At 50.7% G+C, this 14,949-nt stretch overlaps 1 protein-coding gene across 3 annotated transcripts in view; it reads left to right on the top strand.

Annotated features, from left to right (window-relative positions):
- Nucleotides 1-415: 415 nt before the first annotated feature.
- BLK (BLK proto-oncogene, Src family tyrosine kinase) overlaps nucleotides 416-14,949 on the top strand; it is a 76,752-nt gene continuing 62,218 nt past the window's right edge. For all 3 annotated transcript variants that reach the window (XM_082403576.1, XM_082403574.1, XM_082403575.1), the window contains exon 1: nucleotides 416-7,572. The gene's annotated coding sequence lies outside the window, so the exon portion shown is untranslated. The remainder of the gene's footprint in view (nucleotides 7,573-14,949) is intronic.

Here is a 14,949-nt window from a genome sequence, read left to right as displayed (position 1 = left end):
ACGAGGAAGAAGAGCCCGATCTCTGCTGGAACAGTCTCAAGTCTACTACCTAACCATGTGACGGGGTCAACGGAGTTATAGCTCGCGCTCTAGCACAGGATAGCATGTAACCATCCAAATAACATTCTCAACAAACATTTGATGACATAGGAAAATGCTAATGATCTCATGCTAAATAAATAAGACTGGAACATCCAATGTCAAAGTAAATAAGACATGATGAAAGCTTTAATTCTAACAATATCTAATTCTTTTATATGTGTAGAAAAACGATTGGGAGGGTATATGTAAATATTAGCTGTGGTTTTTCTCTGGATGGCGCAATAACAGAGGATTTACATTTCTTCTACAGACTTGCATTAATTTTTTACATTTTCTGCAGCGAATAGTTTTTGTAATTAGCAATGTCAAGAAACACTATGACAAAGAGAAGATGGCCCCGTGCTCGGGGTACATACCTGATGTCTCCTGCTCTGAATGGAGCTGTCTTTTATATGAGGTGCTGTGAGGCTGGGCTGGAGCCCAGAGCAGCCGGGCCACCTGGGAGCTCTTCCCCCCCAGTGGCCCTTTGGATCAGGGAACATTGGGCCGAGCCTGGGAGAGTGAGTCTGGACTTGGTGACAACACACCGATTCTAAAGTTGCCTTTTGGATCAGTCCTATGGATCCAATTTAATCTTCAAGAGGCAAGATGAGTGAGGCATTGTCTCTTTTGATCCTGCAGAAGTCCTGTGAAATAGGGCACTCAAGATCTATTCTCCCTACCTTACCTGTGAGGACACCGAACTTGGAGAGGTTAGGGGGCTTACTCAGAGTCAGCCAGCTGGTCTGACCCCGAATCTAGGGCACTTTGTTCTGCACCGCGCTGACCCCGCGGTCCCTCCAAGCAATGGGCAAGGCAGCCTCAGTAACCACAATGCGCTCGATCCATGTGCGATGGCCAGGGATGACCTCGTGAATAAGGTGACTTGTGAGCAGAGATTTGAAGGAGATGAGGGAGTTGGTCAGGAGGTGAGGGGAGGAAGGGTGTTCCAGGCAGAGGGAACAGCCAATGCGAAGGCACCTTGTGGGCATACGTGCCTGCGCAGGGATGCCTCGTGCGGGAGTGTGGTGCGGGGGTGAGGGGTGGGTGACGAGAGTTGTGGGAGATGATGCCAGGGAGGTGACAGGGCAGGGGTGCTGGCAGATCCCATGGACCTGACAGACCATTGTAAGGACTCGCCTTTCCCCCAGGGAATGCAAAGAATGCACACCTGGGATGGGTCTTTGCTGTCTTCAGCTCCCACAGCACAAAGCACTCTCTAAATTAGTCTTACCTGTTCCCACCAGCCTTTTTAAGCTACTCAGGGACAAACTCCTTTGTCTGAGGCTCCTGTGTATCCCTGCTGGTGATGAAAATTTGGTCCCCATTCATTGAATGAGAGAAGGAAGGAAAGAAGAAATTTCTGTTTGGCTCTATTTCCGGAAGACACGGAGGATGATGACACCCTCCCCTGCTCCAGGGAGCGATTAGAGCTCGAAGTCCCCGGCCAGAGTCCTCTAGTTTCTACCATCTGCCTTTGGGAGTGACTTTTCCATCATGGACCCAGCATTTTAAGAGGATCCAGGAAGTGTTTGTCATTTGGAGGCATTGATGTTGGCAAGGATAATGGCTCTTTGCTGCCCTTATCTCTCAGAAGAGGTTGACTCAGGCAGAAGCACTGAAGGGACGTGGGGACCAACTTGCCATCCTGTAGGGAGCCCAGGGGGGTCAATGAGCATTTATGGGCGGCTCGCTCTGTACCAGCCGGTGATAAGTATCGGGTGCGGTGCCTGCCGTTTATTGGTGTAGGAAGTAATTAACAAAGAGCATCCACCTTAGAACTGGAGTTGGGCAGGTGACAGATGCCGTCTAAGCCCAGCTGAGGAGGACGAGGGAGCTGGCTGGGAGAGGCAGTGGGGAGGCCTGACAAGGAGCGTGGCAGGAGAGGAACAGCATTTGCAAGAGTGTGTTCAGGCCAGAAGGGGCTTGACCATGGCTGAGAGGAAGAGTGCAAGAGGGCATGATGGGCCAAGGTGAGGTCTTTGAACATGACCCTGAAGGCAGGGGGTTAAGAAGGATGAGGGTCATGGCTATTGTGTCTTAGAAAACCTGGATGGATGAGGGGACAAGATGGGAGGAAAGGAGACCAATAAAGAGATTGTTTCCATCTTGCTAGCGGCAAGAAGTGTTGAGAGCCTGGCAGGGAGTGGCTCACTGCATTTCCCAGGGGATGCTGGACCGAGGGGAGAGCGGTGTTGGGGGAAGGGGCACAGCAGGGGATCTGTAGGCCGGCAGGCTGGGGTTGAAGCCCTAGCTCTTCTGTGACTGGCGTGTGCCTATATGGCGTCACTCAAGTTATAGTTATAGTTACTTCATCTGTAAAATGGAAATCATTTTAGTAATACTAGCCTTATACATGGGCAAAAGGGCCTGCCTTAGACCCCACGCTTTAGAGAGCCCTGCTCTGGGTCTCCTCCAGGTAAGGGGGCCATGAGGCCAGAGAACGTGCCCACTCCAAATCCATTCCTTCCCTATTCTGTGCTCTAAGCATCCAGGATCCAGGAATTTCCTGCCCAAGTGGCCAGCATCTGGGCCTGTGCAGGCCTCTTTCCTGGTCTCTGGAGTGTGGGTGAAGGTTGGACTCTCAGGATGGGGCTTCTCCTGCATAAGCGCAAGGGCCCTCAGGTCAGAAAGGAAAGGGGGAAGGCCACGGGTGGGGCTGAGACCTCACCTCCCTGCCCCTGGCGTTCCAGGAGTCCAAGGATTTGGAATTGAAACCTGCCTTTGAGGTTGTTATAAAGATATGTTTGTCCAGGCAAGAGGAAAGAGCAAACATTGTCTAAGAGTTTGTTAGCTTCGTTTACAACTCTCAAATATTTGGACACATGGCACGTGGGCCTCCATTTATGTGTTGGCTTTAGACCTCTCGAACATTGAGGGTGGGCCTGATTACAGGCCCGGCTTGCTGGTTTGTTTAAGAAGCCCAGGACACTGCCCGCAAGTGTGAACTCTTGTCACCCGGTCACTCTCCTCTCCACCGTGGCTTGTCCTGCAGAGTTTGCACTTTTATCTTATGGACATTTGTAAGACTCACCATCTAGAAGATGCTGCAGAGTATTTCCAGGCCCAGCACCAGCACATTTGAGTGACAGCTGGAATGAGGCCTCCCTGGCACTCCCAGCTCTGGAAGGAAAGCAGAAACGATGCCACTAATGATGGAGGTGAAGCAGCCCTGATGGTCAGAGGAGAGCCTTCTAGATTCTTCTAAGCATCATCTCACCTCCTTTGAACGATGGAAAGAGCCTTGGATAGGAACTGGGAGATCCCGGCTCCGGTCCTGGCTCTGTTACTAATTAGACCTTTGTCAAATCACTGGAACGAGAGGTTCAAGCTCTGGCAGATTCTGACCCAGGATTCCATGATCCTCCCCACCCACCGAATAGAATGTATCATGCTGGGCAGAAGGCAGGACCAGAAGCTGCAAAGTGGGAGGGCCTGGCAGATACTTCAAGTCTGGGTCAGCAAGAGGTCAAGGCCAGATAGACAGAGAGAAAGAGTCCTGTGGGTTTGCAATGAGGCTGGGGTGAGAGCCAGCAGGTGAGACACTCACGGGCCAGGCTGTACCCCCATATCTTGGGTAGCGCCTGCTTGTTCTCTGCCTTGCTTTAATCTGGCGGGTGGGGTGGGGTGAGGTGCTCCCGACCAGAAGGCAGGATGAGGAAGTCTAGGGCCTGCCGCAGAAGTCTGCCCCTGATGGAAGCACGGCCGATTCCCAGTTGCTTCACGAACTCAGCAGTGCTCCTAGTGGCTGATGACTTTATTCTTTTCATTTCCACCAGCCAATCTCTAATGATACAGAGGCCAAGGATGGGTGTCAGGAGAAGTTGTCACATACAGGGATAAAGTTGATCTTTCTATCACTAAGAAGACCTAGACCATAAGCATGGGCTTTAGAGGCAGAAACAGGGCCAAGTCAAAAAAGATAACGGCATGCTTGTTATCGATCACTGGGGAGGGATTCTGGGGGAAACCAGTCTGTGGGTCTTCATGTTCACCCCCTTTCCAAGAATTGTACTGCAAGGACAGGCCTCCGTAATCTCCCTTATACTTCACTGCTCTCCCCAAATCAACTCAAACTGACTGTCCCCATAGAAGTTGAAGCAAATGGGATACACACTTTCTCTCCCACCCCATCCTGACCAGCCAGGAGGGGACGAAGAATACTGAGTGCCCAGTTCGGGCTTTGGGAACCTTGGGTCTGATCCTGGCTCTGCCACTTGCTGTTGGGCTGCTTTGGGCAAATATCTAACCCTTTTGAGCCTCAGTTTCCTCACCTACACATCAAGGGTAACAATGCCTCCCACTATGGGTCGTTGTAAGGATTAGAAGCAATGCCTATAAAATGCCTGACAGAAGTTTGGCACAGAGTAGGAACCCAATAAATGATGTGTTTTTTTACCATATCTGTGCGCCAACTGATTCTCTGATTGTGCCCCATCTGAGAAGGGTCGTGTGTGTTGCTCATTCTAGCCTAAACCGCAGCATGAGCAAATAAGAAACAATCAAGCTGGCAGGATTCCTGAATGTCTTAGCTGCCTTGTTTGTCTTCCTTGAACATGAAGTAGCTCTGTTTGGAACCTGACACGAGGAAAATAGGACAGAGCACGGAGCAGAACAACATACCCTGTGGTTCAGCCACAGTCCTCAGGCATAGACTCAGGGCACTTCCTGGCGGGGACGCAGCCTGCCACTACCCTGACTACCATCTCATGACTAGGACTGTTTCTGGTCCAAGGACAGAACCGGCAGCAGACAGGGAGAGGCACCCTGAGATGGGCCTACTAATGCTCTCAAGGATGTGGGAAACCAAGGGACGGGTGACAGATGGTGAACACACAGAGAAATTACTTCTGCAGAACCCCCTGTGAGTCACTTTCAGGTAAATGCTTCATTATAGGATCAAAATGTTTAGAAACAGAATCAGCCCTCCTTGAAAATGGTTGTTGTGATGATGCCATAGGCTTATGAGAAGGGGGAAGGGGGAGAGAGAGAGAGAGGAAAAGAAAGAGGAGAAGGTGGAAGAGGAGGAAGGGGAGGAGGGGGAGGAGAAGAAAGGAGGAAAAGAGAAGAGAAGGAAAATATTCAGAATGGTTCTATGGTCTGAACGTACCCCCCCTAAAACTCATATGTTGAAATCCTAATCCCCACTGTGATGGTGTTAGGAGCTGGGGCCTTTGGGAGGTGACTAGGTCATGAGGGTGGAGCCCTCATGAATGGGATTAGTGCCTTTATAAAGAGACCATACAGTGCTCCCTCGCTCCTTCTGCCCCATGAAGACGGAGCAAGAAGACACCAGCTATGAACCAGGATGCAGGCCCTCACCAGACACCGAATCTGCTTGTGCTTTGATCTTGGACTTCCAGCCTCCAGAACTGTGAGAAATAAAGTTCTATTGTTTATAAGCCACGCAATCTGTGCTATTTTCTTAGAACAGCTTGAATGGACTGAGACGGTGGGATATATTCTTCCTCAGTGGCCTGGCATCCCGGAGTCATGCGCTATGGGAGTGACCAGGACACTGCCAGGACGACCTAACATCCTGACTCTTCTCCCTGCCCCTCAGGAAGGCCATGGTCCATGCAGGCCAGGTGGTTTAGCTGTCACAAGAAGGGTCAGGTCAGCCTGGGGCTGGGAATTCTGCAGCGAGTGCCTCCCGCCTTGGCACACCCCGAGTGAGGCAGACTCACTATGCTCTCTCTCTGTAGGGCCCACCCTGTTCTCCTTGGACCTGACCTCAGTTTTCCAAGCCAGTTTCCCCTGTGGACATTTCTGCATCATTGCAAGTCAGGACTCATACGCTGAAAGGGGTGGATTATCTTTGAAGTTTTCCAAGGAGGAAAAATAATGCATTGGCAGTTGGGAGAGAACAGCATCTTAGAGGAACTATAAAATCCTCCCGCCACCCAAGCCCGCCCAACTGGCCCCTCTTACCCTAAAGTCCAGCTAAGCAAACAATGCAGTCTTATGGGACTCAGAGTCTAAGAGAAATCAGATGGAGCCCAAAAGAAATCAAGCAGAAGCCAAGTTTAAAATACAGCTGTGATCCAAACTTTTAATCCCAATGCAGGGGGCCCTGGGTTCGATCCCTGGTCGGAGAACTGGGTCCCTGATACCGCAACTAAGAAGTCCACATGCTACAACTAAAAAAAAAAAAAAAAAATCCCACATGCCGCAGCTAAAGATCCTGCATACTGTAACTAAGACCCAGTGCAGCCAAAATAAATAAATAAATAAATAAGTATTTTTTAAAAACCCAAACATCTTATTCTGCATTATGTCTTTACAAAAGACATCTTGCCTTCAGAAGAACAATTAGCTTTCTAAAACCCACTCACATACAAACATGCCCATGCAAACATATCTAGTACCTGCAAAACACTAGGCTCTGGGCTAGATAATTACACTTGTATGATCTACTTAAGTGTTGGAAGGGAGTAGAGAAGATGTTAATAAATCTGGTCTGATGTACCTATTTGCAGGCCCTAGAATACATCGATTCTCTAATCTTTCCCGACGTGTATTGTGGATTCTATTACCCTCTTTCCTCTCCCCAGTAACCACCCCTTTAACCTGAATCAGTACCACTCATCTACGCTTCCCTGTCACCCAAGACAAAATGCTACTCTTGACATTTCACCCTGAAGTCACCAACCTGTTGTCTGTCTCTCCTAATAGATTCCAAGCCTGCGAGGTCAGGGGTGGTGTCTTATTCATTTCCATCCCTGGAAATGTTCCCAGTGCCAGCACAGGACTGGGACACAGAGGGTGACTAATCAATGATGCTTGCATAAGTGAACAAATGAATGAATGAATGAGCACACATTCTTATAAACCCTTGTGTCTAGTTTCCTCTGCCAAAGAAGAAATGGAAGGCAACAAACTAAGCCGGGGATGCCAGAGTATCCCGGATGGGCCGCTGGTGACGGGGTGGGTAGTCTGAGAGCTGGGTCATCTGTCCTCTCCCGTCCTAGGCACGAGTCGACGTGGCTCCCTTAGTTCACCTGGGACGTGGTCTGGCCACCACTAGCCTCCCTGACACTGACTTACAGAAAGACAGCAGGGGCTCTCTCTCCCCTGTCATTAAAGGGCCTGTGTGATCAATCCTCTTTTCTCAGGAGCTAAAAGAGGGTAGTAGATTATACCATCTCCTTTTGCAGGAAATCAGGGAAGGGTCAACTTTGCTCTGTCCTTTCTGCAGATGGAGGGGCCGAGGAGAGAGTGGGCACTTGCCTAAGTGCCCCGCAGCCTGAATGGGAACCTGACTGCTGAGCTCGGGACATTAAAATGTTTTCCATCTGTGACTTGGGAAAATTCCACAACCTGCCCCACCTTTCCTCAAGGCCCAGGGGCTGAGGTGTTTGCACCTGGGTGTCTGGAGTGTGTGTGAGCCGAGCAGGTGCAGAGCCATGCAAGAGGTGCCCTACCCCGTACCTTTCCGGGCCTGGAATTCAGTCCTGTGTGTGGAGGTGGTCCCTCCCAATGCTGAAGCAGGTGAGCGAGAACTTAGGCCGCTCTGGCTGTAGGCCCCCGAGTAGGCTAGAAACTCCCGTGTGTCCTGTTTGGGAGACTGTTTTAAGCTGGAATGTGGGGCAGGGCTGAGGCAGGACCAGAGTCTGGGGAAAGAAATGAGTTAAGTGGAGGGTACTGAGGGCAGAGCAGGGGCGATCCCCCTCTTGGGAGCCTGGGGGGAGGGCTGGGGCCCCAAAGACGCAGGCAGCCTGTGCCTTCTCCCTGCTCCCCCTGGGCCTTCGAGCTCCTGCTCTGGGTTCCACTGAGTCACCAGGCTTGGTCTCAGCTTCTGCTACTGTCCTGCATGGGGCCCAGGACCGTCCTGGGCACTCAGCCCCAAAAGCCCTTCCACTGACTCAGCCGTGTCCCATCAGGGGTGGCCACAGCAGGCCGGGGTGGCCCCTCAGGGGTCCAGGGAGGGCCCTGAGTCGCCAAGCTGCAGACGTTGCTGATCTCTCTTTAAACTACAGAGAGAGTCTGATTTGCGGCAGCTCAGCCTTCAGGGTTTGAAGCTCCCGGAACAGCTGCTCTCAGCTCAAGCCGGTCATTAGTGGGCTTGTGGGTTGGAGGTCTGGGAAGAGTTTTCTAGGAGGCGGTGCACTGGAGAGGAAAGCGGACTGGCCTGTGGGTCAGGGGCCCTGGGATCCAGTCCTGGTGTTCCTGTTCAGCAGCTGGCAGCCCGAGCAGATCTCTTTCCTTCTCTGAACCCTGGAAAATGGGGACGGTAGGACCCAGATGAGGATTCTCCAGTCATTCAGCAGCTATGACCGAGCACCTTCGGTGTGCCAAGGACTGCTGGAGACCCTGGGGACGGAGTGACAGATGAGAACGGTAAGGCCCTTTCTTGTGGGGCTGACCTGTATTCTAGTCAGCGAAGGGGACGGGCAGTAACCATCAGATAAACCGATCAACACGGTAACTTTACTTACAGAGAAGTACCATCCAGAAAACAAAACAGGGTGACTCAGGGAGAGAACCGGGGTCGGGGGAGTGTCCAGAGAACGCCACCGTCCAGGCCAGTGATGCCTTGTGCGGGGTGAGAGCGCTGGGGTGGCCGTGAGCGGGCAGATGCCAGATCTCGTGGAAACGGAGCACATAGGACCCACTGTGACTGGGGAAAAGAGATGGAGAGGGTGACTTCTGGGCATTTTGGATGGAGCTACAGAGTCAGTGGTGGTGTTGATTCATTGATTTGGGGGACGAGTGGGTCTGGGAGGGAAAATTGAGATACTGGTCTTGGACATGTGAGGTCAGAGACGCTGAGTTGACTCCCAGTGGGGATGAGGTGAGGATAGTCAGGCGCCCCGTTTCGGAGCGTGGCGCGAGCTGCAGAGCAGATAGGAGGGGCTCACACACGGTGAAGGTCTCCTGAGGTGTGGACGCAGGTTTCCAGGGCTCTTTACACACCTCCCACCCACCCATCCCCTTTCAAGCGCCCTCACACGCCCCCATCCCCGCCCAAGTGCCGTGAGCACCCCAGTGCTGACCCCAAACTTCCTCTGCAGGTGGCTCTGGGGCCGTTCCCACTTCTCAGCACAAAGTCCACATCCGTTACCTCCTGGATCCACAGCCTGGCCCCCAGTCAGCTGACCAGTAGGGACGCAGCCGCAGACTACTGTCCACTGAGGTGTCAGTGACTCTGGACATCTTATTCTCTGCTCGGGCATTTTTCCCTCTTTCGTAGGGGGCAGTGGCTGTGTAGAGGCAAGCGGACACCGCCCCAGCCCAAAGGCCTCATAGATGGAGGTGCTGGGTGTTTTGATTGGGGGCCTGGCTTTGAGCAGTTCAGACCCTCCGAGGCCTCGGATCCCGGTGTGCGGAGATTCCCGGGGCGGGGGACAGCCCTTTTCCTGAGGGAGCTTTAGAAGACAGAGAGGGTGCTGGCCCCTGGGAAAGGGTGCCCCAGAGACTCTGCAAGGCGGCTCTCACCCTTGGCCCAGGTGTGAAAAGTGTAGGTTTGGGTTCTGGTGATACAGGCAGGGTCGGTGAACTCTGGGATAGAGAAACATCTTAGCAATTCAAGGAAGGCGCGCCATTGTCTCAGCTGCGCTAAAACGATGGGGGTCCCTAATGAGCACCTGCTCCTTCCCCGATAGGAGACCGTGGGCTTGTGGTTAAAGCCCATGGGCACTCTGTCTGGTGGGTAACTGTATCTCCCTTTGCAACCGAGGGGCAGGAAGGCCAGTTAAGGAGGGACCTGGGGCTGTTGGCTGAGTTGGGATCTTTACCCTTGCCGGGGAGCAGGTGAGCTACGACCTGCCCAAGGGTCCCGCAGGGAACAGCTCACGCTGAGGGGCTTCGAGGGGACCCAGGGGCCAGTCCCCTCTCAGTGCTGGCAGAGGAAGCCCGTGGAGGAGAGAGGAGGCCAATATTATCCCATTGCCTCCCATTCGGTTTTCAAATATGGCGCGTCTGCTGCCTTGTTCTTTGGGCACAATCACCCCGAATGACCCAGCCTCTCTGACTCCAAACAGGCCGCCTCTGTGCAGTGAGAAAACACCCACCAGTGGTCCCAGCTTAGTGTCCTCAGCAGAGAGCACGGGTGCCGGAGCCAGACTCTCTGCGTATCCATCCCGGCTCAGCCTTTTTACCACCTTGTGACTTAGGCAAGTCACTTAGCCTCTCAAGGAATAGAAAATAAACCACCTCACAGAATTGTCTGAGAACTCAAGGAGATACTAGCTGTACAGGGCTAAAAACAGTAGGTGACCACAGCAACGTGCCATCAAAGTCAGCTGTCATTACCATCATCTGCACGGCCACCCCAGGGGTGCTCTTGTTGGCCGTGCTGGGGCCCCAGACCTCTCCGCAAGCCAATCTTTGTTGTCAGAAAGGTGGGTATCATGGCCAGGAGCCATCGCCCTTCCCTGTGACCGGGCAGCACACCTCTTACCAGAAGAAGAGGGAAGGGAAATCTGGGGAGGCACATAGAAACCAGCGAAACAAACACCAAAGCAAAGCTAAAAACAACTTCCACAATCTTCCACAGATCGCCCCAAACTGTTTAGTCTAGTGACTCAGACGGTGGTGGTCAACTTAACCTCAACAGCACTTAGCCTGGGACCATCCATAGTTGAATGTCACAGGAGTGACATTGGTCTGTTCAGCTGCCATAACAAAGTAAAACAGACTAGTGGCTTCAACAACAGACGTTTATTTTCTCTTAGTTCTGGAGGCTGGAAGTCCAAGATTAAGAGGTTAGCAGGGTTGGTTCCTTCTGAGGCCTCTCTCCCTGGCTTGCAGACGGCCTCCTTCTCCCTGTGTCCTCGTGGCCTTTCCTCTGTGCATGTGCACGGCCTGTGTCTCTTTTTGTGTGTCTACATTTCCACTTCTTATGAGGATGCCAGTCAGATTAGACTGGGGCCGACCCTAATGACCTTATCCTAATTTAATCACCTCTGTAAAGGCCCTATCTGCAAATACAGTCACATTCTGAGGTCCTGGATGTTAGGGTTTCAACATATGAATTTTTGAGGGACACAGTTCAGCCAAAAACTAATTCCACCCACAGAACTCTGAGATGTACAGAATACGCAGACTTTAGGAGGACTTCAGAAATCACCAAGTCCATTCCCTGGAATTTGTAGGTGAAGCTCAGGGTCCTGCAGCCTTTTGTCCAGAGGCACAGAATAAGTCAGTGCAGGACAAGGGCCAGAGTCCTGGGGCTGCCCTGCTAAGCCGCGTGGATTGGGCAGTCAATGTCTGTATCTGTAAGAAGTAGGTGAGGAGTTCTCTCTCGCTGGGCTGTCTGTTGAGAACTCAAAGTACGATCACGATCATAAACATGCTTTGTAAACAGCAAAGCCCGCACCCAGGGATGCCCCCATGTTTAGACAGGCAGGAGAAGGTCATGGTAATAGAGGCTCTTGGTTTTTGAATCTGTTCCTTACTCAGAATAAGGAGAGGGAACGGGCTTTCTGACTGTGTGCCGGGCTTTGTACAAACGTTCACATTTATTCTTAATAACAGCCCTACTTCAGACTAGAGATCGCTACCCCGTTTTGAAAAGGAGAAAATTAGAAATCAGAGGACTGAAGTCACTTGACCAAGGCCACTGCTTGTCAGCGGTGGAACCGGCGCTAAGTTTTTCTGACATAGCCACGCTCTCCTCACCTCCAGGGTGAGGCCAGGGGCTTTGGGGAAGGCCTTAGCCAGGAATGGAACCGTTAAACACCAACTTGCAGTGAGGTTCCTGGCTGGGAGAACGCATGCTCACAAGTGCCTGGAGAGCCTTCCTGTGACATCCAATTTTTATCTGGGAGGCAGTGGATACAACAGGCCATCCTAAGAAAATGAAGTGCAAAGGTTTAATGCTGTCAGCATAGTCTCTGACTGCAAACCACAGTGCAGCTGTGCCTGTGGGGACACGCCACACGTCCAGGCTCATGCCCTCCCGGGAGCCGTGGGGCCTGCCTCGCTGTCACTTGTTTCATGTGTCCAGCCAACACGATCACAGTGATACTGGTAAACGCCTACACGGCGTTCACGGGTCAGGAACCATTCAAAATGCTTTGTCTATGTCAGCTCATTGAATCCTCACAAAACCCTAAGAGACAGGTATTATTGTCCTCCCCAGCTAGGTCGGGCAACTTGCCCCAGTTGTCTGTGCTTTAAATGTCTGTTGCAGGGTTTGACCAGACTGTCTTGCTCCAGACGCCAAGGTCTTGACCACTAAGCTATTTCAAGGACACGTGAGGACTCGCTCATAAGGGTCTATGTTACTGGGGCATCATGCCTTTGACTTATAAGAAAAGAACATCTTTGAGGGCCTTTTGAGGGCCAGGCACTCTGCAGACCTGTCGTCTCCAGAACCTGAAGAGCTGGGTTTTGTTATCTTAGTTTTAGAGACAAGGAAGTTGAGGCCCGGGAGGTTAGGTGATGCAGCTAGAATCTCACAGCCAACAAGTTTACAACACTGAGATTTTAACTCTTAGCTGCCCCTGTGCTCTCCCTTCTGGGACCAGTGCTTCCCAGACTCACAGAAGTCCCTTCGAGATGTTTCCCACCAGTGTTTTGGGCTTTGTAAGCTTGATGTCTGAGTGGTAGTAATTTAGTAGGTCAAAACCAGCATTTAAAAAATGAAATAAAACAAAGCACACAGAAGAAAGGGGAAGGGATAGGAATAGAACACAGTAGAATAAATGAAAGGTAAGAATAGGTAATTTGGGGTGAAACTTTGGATTTAGTTATTTACATGTGTGTACTGGGTTGTAATGTAAATTGCAGGTCACAATAAAAAAAGTTTGGAAGTCATTGCTGTGTGCTTCCCAGGCCTTTTGTCTGCAGGCACCTCCTCTAGGGCCCAGGGGTTATGACTTTCAAAGCCTTAATGATGGGCCCTGTACCCTCTCCAGTTTTGAATGGAACTATTTCTGAAAAAACAAGTCCTTTTCCTATTGGAGTTCCCAAGGATTAGGGATAAGACTGCAATTTGGTGAACTTCTGGATGACTGCTAAAAATCACATTTCCTTGCTGCCTCAAGATTTTTTTCAGGGCTGCCGTCCCAGAATCTCCCTTTGCTTCTGGGCAATAGTCCACCTGTGAGTACAGAAGTTCTCCCCCGCCCCCTACCCCCCGCCCCAAAACCTGTGTCATCCTGTTCTCTCTCTCTCTTTCTCCTTTTTTTTTAAATCTAGTTTTAGTGTCTCTCAGGGTCATACATGTATGTAGTCTGAAGACTCAGAGAGGCTTGCCACGAAAAAAGGGCTCCTTTGCCTCTGCCGGCTGCCTGCTCTTTTCTGCTCCCCAGAGCCCGTACTTTCAGAAATTTCAGCAGATGCTTGTGACATTTACCCCCATTTCGCCAAATATCAGTAGCATGTTTAGATTGCTACTTCTTGATTTTTTTCAGTTTCAGACATGACCTTTTGATTTCTTATTATGAAGCAAATTTAGCTCTTTTCAATCTCTCCAGCACACCCTTCTTATCTCACCATCTCTCCAGGAGAGCCATGTAATTTTTATAAGTATTCAGTGTCTGTATTATGATTACGTAAATTCTACTCACAGCTGAGCCATGTAGTATGCTATACTTTTTTTTTTCAAACACAATAATAAACTTTCCCTGGATATAATTGACTTAATTTTTCATTTGCTTCATTATCTGTGTGTTTATCATTAATTCAACCCTCCAAGCTAGTTGTCCCTAGTTGTGTAAGTCTCTTCTTAATACATTCGAATATATTGGGCAACATGATAATATCACCTTCTTGAAGAAATCCCCCAGAGCCCTCTGACCTACTCCAAAATGCATGGGTTGTTCCTAAGCCTGCATCACAGTTATTTTCTTGAGATTTCTCTTCATTATTTTCTTGGGAATCTTTTTCACCTCTCTCATCTTGGCTGTTCTCTTTCTTGGATCTCAAGTCTTTTTCTTCCTTGATTTCTTTTTTCGTTTTAATGGTGCACATCACCGAGTCCCTTCCTGAGAAAGGCAACGTGGAACCAATGTTTTGAGACCTTGAATGCCCCAAAATGTCTTTATTCTACTCTCACTCCTAATTAATAGTTTGGCTTAAGACAGAATTCTAAGTTGGAGATAACTTTTCCTTAGAATTTTGGAGACATTGTTCCATTATTTTCTGGCTTCCATGATTACTTTGAGGAGTCCAAAGCTATTGTATTTTGGTCATTGGTCTTCTGTCCCCTGTTTTTCTCTCTGGAGGCCTGTGGATGGGTATTCTCTTTACTTCATTGTTCTGAAATTCTGTGATGCAGTAGTATACTTTATTTTATCCATCATGCTGAACACTCAGTGGGTGTTTTTGGTGGTGGTGAGAGTTGGCTGGGGTCCTCTTTGGAGAAGGCTGCTGGGATGCTCTGGTTCTCTTTATTCCCCACAGGAGGATGTTGTGGTCAAGAAGATCCCTCTCGGTGCTGGGTTTGGCATGAAGGCATGTTCACTACCATGGTGGCACTGGAGTCTGAGGTGCAGTCGTGTGTGCCGTGGTCATAGGACCAGGTCTGGCATGTGCAGGGCGGCTGTGGCCTCCAGATCCAGGGTGCAGGCAGGCTTGCTGTGACAATGATACTGGTGTCCAAGATGCAGGCACACATGGAGTGACTATGGCTCTGAGGTTCAGGGCACAGTGAACTTGCTGTGGTGCTGGTGGTGCCAATGTCAAGCGTATACAGAGTGGCTTCTGAGCTAGGGTCTTGGCCGTGGGTACAACTGTTTTGGAGAGGGGAGGATGGAGTGGGGACATGGCAGCTCTGGCCCTGGGGGGGGTGCAACGGCAGCTCCTTTCAAGGCAGGGAGCGCAGCAGTGGCTTCTTCTCCAGGGGGACACAGTAGTATGGATTCCAAGCATCTCCGTTTGCTGGCGTCAGTGTCAGCAAACCCTGTGGAAGTCCTCAGT

This window comes from Balaenoptera borealis, assembly GCF_965194805.1.
Source record: "Balaenoptera borealis genome assembly, chromosome: 8".
Lineage (NCBI taxonomy): Eukaryota > Metazoa > Chordata > Mammalia > Artiodactyla > Balaenopteridae > Balaenoptera > Balaenoptera borealis.
The sequence above is the reverse complement of the archived record's forward strand: the minus strand, read 5'-3'. Positions and strand labels throughout refer to the sequence as shown.